Here is a 12,757-nt window from a genome sequence, read left to right as displayed (position 1 = left end):
TCATTGGAGTAAAACGTTAACTGGTCCATATGGAGATTGGATCCCCCAACCCCAGACTCCCTCATTTGCTCTCTTCTGATTCATTCTGCCCACCTGACCAGCTGAAGGTGTGCTCATGTCCCGAACTCATTACGAGGGGCTGCTGGGGTGAACAGAGCTCAGTACAAGGAAGGGGGCAAGATCATAGAGCTTCTTAAAGGCTGAGCATATTTTATTTTGTTTTTTATTATTATTATTATTATTATTTTCTGGTAGGCCTCTCACTGTTGTGGCCTCTCCCGTTGCGGAGCACAGGCTCCGGATGTGCAGGCTCAGCGGCCATGGCTCACGGGCCCAGCTGCTCCGTGGCATGTGGGATCTTCCCGGACCGGGGCACGAACCCGCGTCCCCTGCGTCGGCAGGCGGACTCTCAACCACTGCGCCACCAGGGAAGCCCCGAGATTTCACTTTTGAAAAAGAAATTTTCTTCTGCATCTTATCTTGCTTATCCCCACCCTCCCCACTCCCACCCTCCTCATGTAAATCAGCCTGGGGAATCAGATCTTGGAGAAACTTTGATCTCTTTATCTGAAGGCACAAAGATAGCATTGCAAAGCCTGATGCTAGTGTGGAGGTGGCATGGTTCGGAATGCTTCACATTCTTCTAGCAAGTTTCACTGCTACTGTATTCTCAGAGAAGGGACCTTCCTGCTTGAGCAAGGCCCTGGGGAAACTGGTGATGGAATGTACGGAAGAACAAGGACAGGGTAGGAGGGAGTCTTCTTTGAAAGGAAACATCAGTGAGTTCTGATATGCAAAGATTTGAAAAATCCTTTACATCAGTCACTCAGAAAGAACCTGGGACTGGGCTATGGACTTGGCTCTCTCACTGTATCATTAAAAAAAGACATTTCAAGTTTCCAAGCTACTAACTGCAACAGGCCTCTCACTGAGCCCCTGAGTCCCTCCAGCCCACCATCTGTCTGCACGGCTGCCAGTGCTTGCTCTGAAATGCACATCTGACCATGTTCCTCCCTAGTTTAGGATCAGTCTCCAGCTCGACTCCTACCCTGCGGCCTCCATGACCAGCAGGAAAAAAAAATCTAAACTCTTCTCTATGTCCTTTGAAGCCCTTCAAAATCTGGTCCCAGGATGCATTTTTTATCTCATCTGCAGATCTGCGCCCTTTCTCCTGCTCTCCAGACCACTGAACCTGTTGCCCTACCATCCTGTGTGTCATATCCGCCTCTGTACAGCCATGAGCTCCACCAGGAAGGGCAGTGGCTGGGCCCCTCTGGCCATGTCCATCCTCCAGCACCCATCCCAGTTCCTGGGACACGGGCTCAGTTAAGGTTTGATGCCTGAATGACCAACTAAATGAGCAACCATGTAAATGAAGGCCCTTGTACTGGACAATTCCTAAATTCTCTTCTGGCACTAGCTTCTGAGAACTGTTCCTCAGGGCCGAGCTCAATAACGGTCACTGCAGTTTCCAATCCAGAAAAATAGAGACAAGTGGTCTGACAAAGGGTTTAAAAGTTTTTGTTTATTTTTAGTAAATCATAAAAATTTTTAGTAAGTCCTATGGTTGCCTAACAACGTGAAAGTACTTAATGCCACTGAACTGTACACTTAAAAATGGTTAAGACAGTAAACTTTATGTTATGTGTTTTTCACCACCACTTTGAAAAAGGACCTCTCTGAATGTTCAGTTTCTACCACAATGCCCCTAGCCCTTCTGTCTAGTGAGATTTCAAGGTGATCAAACAAAAACCCCTTTGAGTAGGAAAGGTATTAAAACCTTTATTCTTAAAGAAAATGGAGAAAGAGAGGATTCCTGGTTTAATAAAATGTTCAAATACAGTGATACTCAAAGTACCCTAATATCACACATTTCCAGAAGCTTCAACTATCTATCACGGAGGCCAGGACTAAGAAATAAGCAAAAATAGCCTCTGAGTGGCCACAGTAAACGTCACTAGACTAATTAAAGAACCGATTTTATGAGGTAGGTGATCATCTCCACTCCATGATCAAGGAAATTGGGGCTTAGAAAGGATAACTTGCCTACATTTATACAGCTGGCCAGTTGAAGAACCAAGATTCAAGACTACTCTGGACGTGGAAAGATTTTAAAAAGAAAAAAACCCCAAGTTCATGCTCTTTCTACTTCACCATGCTTCTACTTCTTGGATGCTATAATATTTATAATGTCTTTCTTGTTTCACTTGGTTTGGTTTTTGTTTTGTTTTGTGTCATTTTTATTGAGATATAGTTGATTTACAATATTATATTAGTTTCACGTGTACAACATAGTGATTCAAAATGTTTACAGATTACATTCCATTTAAACTTATCATAAGGACTTCCCTGGTGGCACAGTGGTTAAGCATCCACTTGCCAATTCATGGGTTCGATCCCTGGTCCGGGAAGAAGAGAAGCCACGGAAATGAGAAGGCCACGCACCGCAACAAAGAGTTACCCCCGTTCGCGGTAACTAGAGAAAGCCCGCGTGCAGCAACGAAGACCCAACGCAGCCAAAAATAAAATAAATAAATAAAGTTATTATAAAATATTGGCTACATTCCCTGTACAATATATCCTTGTAGCTTATTTATTTTATACATAGGAGTTTGTGTGGTTTTTATTTTTGTTTTTGTTTTGAGTCCTCCCAAAATAACTTTGACTACCCACTCCAAATGGGACTTTATTGGAAGGAGACTGTGGGCTCAGAGAACTGAAGGAACACTTAGCAAACGGGGCCAGACTGGCAGGAACCGGGCAGCTGGGGGACCTTCTCTCTAGAATGTGGCAGTTCATGTGACACACACCTGAGCTTGCCGGGCTCAGAGACTCTCTGTTCAGGTTTCAAATTCCCAGGAGGGAGAATCGGTTTGCCTGCCTGGGTTAGGTGTCTACAGCCCTATTAATCAGCTCTGCCCAGGGAAGTGGAGGACTGGACACCGGTCTTGGCCACTGGGGCTCATCCTGGGTGTTGGCTCTTCTCAGAGAACGGGGGGAGTCCCTGTGGGCCAGGCAGACCCCGAGGTGTGTCTTCAGAAGGAAATTTCCTGGGGGAGGTAAGAAGGCAACAGGAGTACCCTGGCACCCCGAGAGGCCCCTGTGGAAATGCTCTGAGCTATAAATTTAGCCTAAGCTTTGCATATCATTCCATTCACAGTTTCATCATTATCCGGAGTTACAGACTTTGGCAGCATATCTGCAATTTTGACCTCAGCGGATTTAAAGTGTTAACATTCATCTTACCTGTGCCAAGGTGGCTGTTCTGCAGCTTGCCTTCCAAAGTAACCGTAGGGGGTTTAGTGGGTCAGAGAGCTGTTCACGGCAGGAAGAAATGAAGGCCTACAATCCAGAAAGCTCAGAGCTGTCTGGGTGGCAGGCTGTGCTCACTCTCCAGGACCCCCTGAGGGCTCTCTAAAAAAGACAATTAATATGTATGTCATGCTTTTGACTCCATTTAACTGTGTGTTTGGGCTCATTGCATAGAAACCTGCCCCACACAGACAGTCTCATCAAGCAATAACCAAGCCTGGCCTAAATTCTAAAACTCATTTAAGGCTATTAAAACCATTAGCTCTAACTCAAGTTCAGCTTATAGGCACAAACCAGCAACCACATTAAATGGCCAGTAGTTCAGCCAGCCTCTCAAAGTCAGGAAGGCCTGTATGTGAATACACAGCAGCAGCAACTACCATTGCACAGCACCTTACTGCTAGTTCAATTTCATGCCTCTGCGATCCTGAGAAAGCTATTATTACAACTATTTATGGATGAGAAAAATGAGGAGGCACAGAGGAGTTTTGACTTGGCCCTAGAACAGCATATTGCGGAAGCCCAGATAGACTGAGGACTTGAATTCAGGTCTTCTAACACCAGAGTATGTTACCTAATGATACTTCACCTTTACACAGAGGGACTGGCTTCTCCATGCCAGGGTACCTTTAAAGAATGCATTGGATTAGCTTCTCTGCCCAAGAAAATAGTGTCACCCTTTTCCTGGGCTCTAATTGCAAGAACAGCTGAGCTGGAGCAGATCCTGTTGACCATTTGTTACCAAATCCCGGATTACACTGCAGACAAGAGGAGTTTTCTAGGACTAAAGTGAGTATCGTTAGGGTGAGGATTTCAGGACCATGGAACTAGAAAGAACTTTATTCTAAACCTCAGGATTGAAATCCAAAACCAGTTTTTGCTTTCGCCTGTTAGATGTCAATCAAAGCTTAGTTCAGCTTCAGTGCTTAAACACAAGGTCTTCAGTGTTCTCTATGGATTGATGATTGTCTGGCCTCTCCATCACCCCTGGGTGTGGGAGATGAGTGAAAGTGGCATGGAAGTCGGTAAGATTTGGGGAGAGTGAAAATCAGCCTCTTCATGGTTCTGATCTGTGTTTTGCAAACTCTAGGTCAGGCTCCACTGATGGGTTAAGTCAATTTACTGAGTCAAGACTGACACCTTTTTTAAATGAAATAGAATAGAATTAGTCAAACAGGAAATAGACTATATCACATGTAGTCAGGGTAAGTAATGTTTCATGAAACATTTTAAAATATATACTTTTTTTAAAAACCAATTTTTTTTTAGATTAATTAAATTTTTTTTTTTTTGGCTGTGGCTTGCGGCTTGTGGGATCTTAGTTCCCCGACCAGGGATCCAACCTGGGCCCCAGCAATGAAAGCACCAAGTCCTAACCACTGGACTGTCAGGGAATTCACTAAAATAATTTTTTAAAATAAACATTTTTGTGGGTAGTGGCTTGCAATGTAGAATTTATTTTTTACGAGTCACGGTTAAAAAAAAAAGTTTGAAAGCCACTGGCTAGGCGGACTGAGCTGGAATGCCTAGGTTTATAATCCTCTCCACTTAATACTAGGTCTCAGCTGTCAGGGAACATCATGGGGGCTATTTCAAATCTGCCACCTAGAAGCATGAAACCAAAACCAAAAGCTGCAAAGAAAAGATTTAGAAACTTGGTTTTGAAAATATTTCTAAATTTTCTACGTTAAAAGGTGTAAAACAGAATTGAAAGGTAAAAAACAAACTGAAAAAAAAATACTTGCACACAAATTTCAGAGTAAACGTTCTTAATATAAAAATGACTATACTAACACAACATTGCAAATCAACTATACTTCAATAAAATAAATGTTTAAAAATGATTATAAATAAAAAAAAATTCTAAATACCCAATAGAAGGAAAAAGGGCAGAGGCAAACCATTTAAAAAAGGGAAATAAATGAAAATATGTACAACTTCACCAATAATGTTAATTAAAACAAAATATCATTTTTTCACCTCCCAGTGTTTTTTAAATAGCCAGTTTTGTCAAAGATGTAAGAATATAAAAGGCATCACATACAGCTGGTGGGACTATAATTAGATAAACTGGAGGAAAAATTGGCAATCCACACCAGAAGCCTTCAAAATCGTGTACCCTTTGACTCAATAATTCCTCTTCAAATAATTTATCTCAAGGAAACAATCATGGGTGTGTTCAAGGTTACCGACAATAGTAAAAACTGGGAAAACACCCTAACTATCCAATAATAGGAATGTTATGATCTCCCTTGTGTAAAACTTGAATAAATAAATAAATAAATACACACATAGCAGAGACTCCTAGCTAAGCCCAGCCTGGGCTTAGAGTTTGGGCCATTTGTGGGGCTGGAAGGCTGGTAACTCCTCTGGGAGTTCATTTTCCTGAGCTGACAGGTGAAGGCAGGAGGAAGGAGGAGTTTGGGGAACACAGGATTGGGGGCCAGGAAAGGCAGACAATGGGACTGTTGAATATCAATGGAAAGAGAGATTTGAGACAGAAGCAGAAAAGCTGTTTTCATGAGGGACTTTGTGAGACTTTAAACTGTTGCCTGGGATGAACGAAAAAGATATCATAGGTGTGGTGGTGAAAACTCTTCTGGAAAAAAGTAAAGCAGATAAGAGAGCATAGGGAGTATGGGCGATGCGGGACTTTGCAGGTTTATTTAGGGTGGTCAGGGAAGACCCCTCTAATGGATTGACATTTGTCAGAGACCTGAAGGAAAGGTGAGAACTACCAAAGGAGTCTAGGCAGAGGGAACAGCAAGTGCAAAGTCCCTGAGGCAGCAACACACTTGCTGTATTTGAGGACCAGCAAAGAGGCAGTATGGCTGGAGTGCAGTGAGCCAAGGGGAGAGTGAGAGAGTAGGACATTGTAGCTATTCTAAGGATTTGCCTTTTACTCTGAGTGAGTTGGGGAGCTACGGTGGGATTTTGGGTAGAGAAGGGTCATGACCTGACTTACGCTTTTAAAGGATCGCTCTAGAGAATGCAATGTAGATAATAGACTTAGGGGTCAGGTGTGAGGGCTAAAGATAGAAGCTGAAAACTAGTTAGGAGGCTACAGCAATAACCCAGGCAGAAGGCAGTGGCTTGGACCAGGGTGACGGCAGAGGAGGTGGTAAGAAGTATTCATATCCTAGATATATTTTGAAGGTAGACTGGCAGGATTTGCTAATGGATGAGGTGAGACATGTGGGCTTATGTGTGTCTGTGTGTGCGTGTGTGTGTCTACATTGGGACCGCCCCTCATCTCAAGTGAATCAGATCGTCTGCATGCAGATAGTTCATGATATTTCCTGAAAGTTCCCCAGGAGATTCTAACCAGGGTTGAAAACCACTGCTCTAAGTTGGTATAGGTAATAGGAGACTTTTGTTCTTTTTTAATCTTTATTTTCTACAATAAAAGTTGTAATAAGGGGGTAAGAGATTTTAAACAAAACATCTCTCTTCCCCCACTCTGGGATATAAAATGTGGGTAAAATAACAACCATAGGGCTTTATTTTAATGATATCTCCATTTGCCAAATTGCTACCACCCTTCCACGACCAACATAAATGCTACCTTCTCTCTGGAGTCCCTTGAGCTTCCCCAATCCCCTGTGACGGCTAATTTTGCCCATTCCTGTGGCCCGTGGCCCTTCCTCTTGGAGCTTAGTTCACTAGTGTTTGTGCGCGGGAGTCTGCGTTTTGGCTAGAGGGAGTGGTCTTGTAAACCCAGTCTGGAAGCTGTGAAAGCAGGCCCTGAGGGGTTCTATTTGTCTGAAGGCCACCATCCAACTGGAAGAAGTGGTGGAGAGATGACCTGGAATATCAGCAGGGGGACACAGGCAGGCTGAAGGCCGGCCCTGGATCTGGGACAGGCTGTGGCCTCCCCTGAGGCACTTGGCTCCAGGTTCATCTGTCCTGAATCCCTAACTCTGGGGAGGCAGGGAGTGAGCTATTTGTGTAAGACTCTGGCCCTGGAATGTATCCCAAGTTCTCCGGCACCAGGCGCCCAATTTGGAGGCCTAGAAAAGAGGTAGGGAAAGCCTCTTACCCTCTTACACCTCTTCTCCACATGCACTATTTAGTATCCTGCTTTTTAAACTTTCATGTCAAATTATGACTAGTTTCCCATGTCATTAAACATTCTTCAGAAATATAATTTTGATGACTACATATTATTCCCACTACCTAACCATCCTTTAGTCATTCCCCTATTGTTTAAAATTTAGATTATTCTGGGAGGGGGGGAAATAAAAAAGAAATGAAAAAGAAATAAATAAAAAGAAATAAAATTTAGATTATTTCTAGCTTTTACTACAATATTTAATACCATATATTTGATCTAAAAGGAAGAATTAGAATGCCGTCCCCAAATTTTGAGACTGCAACCAAGAGCAGACTGCAACGAAGCTCTTTCATTTTCCAAAGATTTCCCCACTTTTTTTTTTCTGCTTTAGAAAGGCAATCACTCTTGCCAGCATCCGAGTAATATCATCTTTACTATTATTATTTAGATCTGTATATAGCTTTACGGTTCACAAAGCACTTTTTCACACGTCATCTAATTGACGCACCAACACTATGAAACAGGTTGTTATTCCCACTTTACATTTGGAGAAACTGACGCTCGGAAACGCTATGTGACCTGTTGAAGATAACAATTATTGAGTGTCAGAGCTGAGACTTGGGTCCAGGTCTTGGGACTCCTAAAACCATAGCCTCTACGATATACAAAGTATTATGCTGGGGGTCGTGGGGGAGAGGTAGACAGCAGTAGAAGAAGGACAGGTATGGCACAACTGTACAAAGCAGAGTGGTCAGTGCCATTGATGAGATACAGATAAAGTGCTACCAACTGCGGCCTTGCAAGGACAAAGCCGTTCCTCTCACTGGGGGACATTATAGAGGCTTTTAGAGAAAAACGACTAAAAGTCAGGTCTTCAAGGATGATTAGGATCTGGATATTTAGAATAAGAAGGGGGCTTTCTAGGGGCACAGTGAGAGGGAAAGGAAAGTGTGGCTGATTGCGGAAAGGACCAGCACAGGGAGTGGAAGATGGGGTGGGGATGGAGGAATGGAATGGTAATTGTAGCCTCACAGAGGCTAGAGCCAGAAAGGCCTTGGAGCTCATCTGGTGAGCAAATCTGGTGAGATGGGGAGGAATTTGCTGAAGGCAGTAACAGGCAAGGAAAGGGCAGGGTCTCGCTTCTACCCTGGTCTCTGGTCACCCAGGCCAGTGCTCCTTCCATGCAAGAGACGTTTATCAATCTCCAGAAACTAAGGGGTCGTTTCCATGGCATAGGCTTTACAATGGATCAACGGCCCGCAGCAGGATGAGGGAACACAGCACCAGAGCTCGGGAGGAGACGGCCAGGAGGCTACTGCAGTGGCCTGGCAGGGTGACAGATGAGGCCTGAAGAAGGAGGAGTTAGAGGAACAAAGAGGAGGGATCAGAGAAATAAATATTGCAAAGGTCACGCTGCCAGGACCCAGCACCTAATCTGATAAGGGAGGCAATCCAGAGCAAGGGACTAGACCTGAGTTTCCAGCCCCTCAGAGAAGGAAGCTTCGGTGGTGTGAGGAGACCAGAAGCGGAGAGGGGGTGAGAAGTCAGGTGAGAAGCCAGAGAGAAGAGGTAGACTGCCAAGAAATCCTGCAGCATTGTCGAGCAGTCTGTGCCTCTGGCTACTGTTTGTGAAAGATAGATATGTTGCTATAATTCTTCTGGAAAAATACGCAAGGAAGTGGGATCACTCGGGGCCTTGGGACAAAAATGGGTGGTTAACAGACAGGGGTCTGTAGTCTGTCCCTTTTAGATTATACCGTTGGACAATGAGCCATGGGCATGTAATATCTAACAGCAAAATAAATTAGAAAAAGGTTTTCAAGTTGTGTAGAAAATGGAAGGAAAGAAGTAGGACGATAACACAAAGGAGTAACAGCTTCTTTTTTCCGAAGGAAAGGGAGACTCGAGCACCTTTGGAAGATGAAATTGAAAATGGGAGGGGGAGGGGGAGGTGAACAAGGGCCCGGGAGTGGAGTGGGGGGAGAGAGCTCCGAGGCCCAGGAGGAAGTCAGTCTTGCCAGGGAGGAGAAAAGACCTTCAGGAGGAGCAGGGTGGAACGGAGGGAAATGGAAGGAACGTTGCCGGCGGATTCCATCTCAGAAAGCAGGCGTGATGAGGTGACACTGACACCCGGCGGGCCGGCAAAACGTTCATGGGCCTGGGGAGAACGACCTCTCAGACCTCACTGGTGAAAACGGGAATTGCTCCGGCTCTGGGGGCTGGATATTCAAGACAGCACCGTTTATGGTGGTAAAACACAGGAAACAAAGGGAAGAGCATAAACAACAGAATTATTAAGCAAACCGAGGTGCTTTCATACCGTGGATTAATATTCAGCCATTATTAGAGTGAATCCCAACTGGGATTTGGGGTTTCCATGAGGTACTAGAAAAGCAAGACGCAGAGTAGTGTAGATTATATGAAGCCATTTTGGAAAACAAAAGGAAGTAGAGTGTGTGTGTGTGTGTGTGTGTGTGCGCGCGCGCGCGCGTCTGATTTTACGTGGTCATGGGGAAAAATCACGTAAGTATATAGGTTAAAATTGGGATAGTGGAAGATGAGGAAGGGAGAGGGGGAAAATCCTTCCAACTTACACAGTAAAAGAAGCAAGTGCAAAACAAAAGCAGAAACTACCGAGGACCCGAGATCGGCGATAAAGACCCTGAGGCCAAGGGTCGGGGCGCAGTCAGAGGAGCACCAGAGCAGTGGAAGCGCCCGGCAGCGTCGTTTCCAATTCGTGGGCGGCTGTGCCGGCTTCCTCCCTGCTCTTTGTTAAGGAGGACGTGAAGAGGGGAGGGCGTGCCGCGCCGCCTGCGCCCGGGGAAGGGCAGGGGAGGGTGCGCGGGCGGAGTCCGGGACCCTGCCGGGCCTCGCCCCGCTGTCCGTCGGCCGGGCCCTGTGCCCGGTTTAGCGTTTCCCCGCGGGCGGCGCTTCCCTGCCTGGGCCGCCCCGCGCCCCGCCGCCGCCGGGCAGCTGCCGCCTCCTGCTCAGACAAAGATGCCTGCGCCGGGCGCGGAGCCCCGGGGCCCCGCATGCACCCCCGCCGGCCCTCTGTCCCCCTCTTCCTGCCGCCGCCCGCCGCCCGCCGCCCCGCTTCCCTCCGACCGGCCCTTTGCTCCGCACCCCTTTTTTTTAAATCTCTCCCCCCCTTTTCTTTTTTTAATCTCTCCCTTCCGCCCCTCAGCTCCCGGTAACCTCTTATCTACTCTCTCCATCTTTACAAATTTGCCCGTTCTAGGTATCTCCTGTAAGGAATCGCACAATATTTCGCCTTTTGCGTCAGATTTATTTTGCTTAGCATAATGTTTTCAAGATTCACTCATATTGTAACGTATATGAGGATTTCATTCCTTTTATTTTTTATTTTTATTTTTTAAAATTTATTTATTTAATTTATTTATTTTTGGCTGTGTTGGGTCTTCGTTGCTGTGCCAGGGCTTTCTCTAGTTGCAGCGAGCAGGGACTACTCTTCCATATGGTGCGCGGGTTTTTCATTGCGGTGGCTTCTCTCGTGGAGCACGCACTCTAGGCGCACAGTCTTAAATAGTTGCGGCGTGCAGGCTCAGTAGTTGTGGCACGCGGGCTTAGTTGCTCCGTGGCATGTGGGATCTTCCCAGACCAGGGCTCGAACCCGTATCCCCTGCATTGGCAGGCGGTCTTAACCACTGCGCCACCAGGGAAGCCCCTCATTCCTTTTATTTTATTTTATTTTTTGCAGTAGAATGTACAGGACCTGAAATTTACCATTTTAACCAAATTTAAGTGTACGGTTCAGTGACACTAAGTACATTCACATGGATGCGCAACTGTCGCCACTGTCCATCTCCAGTACTCTTCCATCATCCCAAACTGAAACTATGTACCCATTAAACAGTAAGTCCTCCAACCCCTGGCAACCACCATTCTAATTAGTCTCTGTGAATTTAGGGCATCCATCACCTTTGTGGGGTATCTGCAATTGCCCGTGTTCCCTCTTTGGGGGTTTGAGGGGGACAAAGCCATACACTGGAGAATATCCAGATGTGGATAACGAGGATGAAAAACCTGGTCATAGGAGAAAGCATATATAAGAAAGAGTAGAGAAAACTAAGAATATTCAAGAAAGTGAGGTCCTAGGATGATTTTAATTCATGTTTTAAAAATAAATAAATAAAAGGACGGCAGACATTTAAAAAAACCCTCAAAACCCTGGAGGTTTTACGTTAACAACAAATTTTTTAAAAGCCAACAACAGGCTCCCTTTCCTTCACCTGAGGACATAGCAAGAAGATGGTTCGCCATCTGCAAGCCAGGAAGAGGGTTGTCACTAGACAGTAAATCTGCTAGCACCTTAATCTTGGATTTCTCAGTCTCCAAAACTGAGAAATAAAAGTTTGTTGTTTACATCATCAAAAAAAAAAAAAGCCAACAATGTGATGTGACTGGAAAAAACTCAAGGGACCACAAAGACTCTTCACCCAAGTGAAGGATGGCAGTGGAGGAAAATGGTTAGAACTGTCCTGTCAATAAAAATATAAAGTGATTCATATTTAAAATTTTCTAAAAATAAAAAAAAGAGGAAAACAATAAAATAAAATAGGGAATTCCCTGGAAGTCCAGTGGTTAGGACTCTGTGCTATCGCTGCCGAGGGCACGGGTTCGATCCCTGGTCAGGGAACTAAGATCCTGCAAGCCATGTGGCGTGGCCAAAAAAAATAAATATAAAATAAAATAAAATTTTCTAGTAGCCACATCAAAAAATTTTTTTAAGCAGTAAAACATTTTACTTAGCCCAATGTATTAAAAATTATTATTTCAGCATATAATCGATTTAAAAATTAATCATGAGATCTCTCCCATTCTTTCATACTTGAGCTTCAAAATTAGGCTGGCCACATTTCAGGTGTTCAGTAGCCACATATGGCTACTGTACTGGACCGGGCACGGCTGGAACCTGGGATGGGTGTCAGACAGATATCAAGACCCATATTCCACCCCTTACTAAGGTTGTGTAATCACAAATTACTTGTTTTCTCTTAGCTGTTTCTTCATCTATAAAATGGAACTAACAACAGTACCCACCCTATAGGGTAATTATGAGGATTAATGGCACATGAAGCACTTAGTATGTGCTCAGTAAATGTTGATTATTATTAGTGGGAAATTAGGTGATTATTAATTTGAATTAATGAGATTTTGGTATTACTGTTAGCGTGACCTCATTCATTCCCATCAGATGCTGTGCTTTGGAGACAGTCCAGAGGGACAAAGTTAAAAGAAATGGACAAACTGGGAAAACTTATTTGCAACATATATGATAAGCAATATGTTATTTTCGATATGTAGGAAGTGCTTGCAAATAAAATGAGGAATATGACCGGGGAATTCAAAAAAAGGACACAGGGCTTCCCT

The 12,757-nt window shown here is 44.6% G+C and overlaps 1 long non-coding RNA gene across 3 annotated transcripts in view; it reads right to left on the bottom strand.

The window, feature by feature from the left end:
* Positions 1-10,129, bottom strand: part of LOC137206133 (uncharacterized) — a 116,388-nt gene extending 106,259 nt beyond the window's left edge. For 2 of the 3 annotated variants that reach the window (XR_010934470.1, XR_010934454.1), the window contains exons 1-2: positions 9,961-10,129; positions 3,247-3,414 (exon numbers count right to left, since the gene is read on the bottom strand). This is a non-coding gene — a long non-coding RNA (uncharacterized lncRNA). The remainder of the gene's footprint in view (positions 1-3,246; positions 3,415-9,960) is intronic. The other variant, XR_010934458.1, reaches the window with a different exon arrangement.
* Between the last annotated feature and the right edge of the window lie 2,628 nt (positions 10,130-12,757).

This window comes from Pseudorca crassidens, chromosome 14, assembly GCF_039906515.1.
Source record: "Pseudorca crassidens isolate mPseCra1 chromosome 14, mPseCra1.hap1, whole genome shotgun sequence".
Lineage (NCBI taxonomy): Eukaryota > Metazoa > Chordata > Mammalia > Artiodactyla > Delphinidae > Pseudorca > Pseudorca crassidens.
The sequence above is the reverse complement of the archived record's forward strand: the minus strand, read 5'-3'. Positions and strand labels throughout refer to the sequence as shown.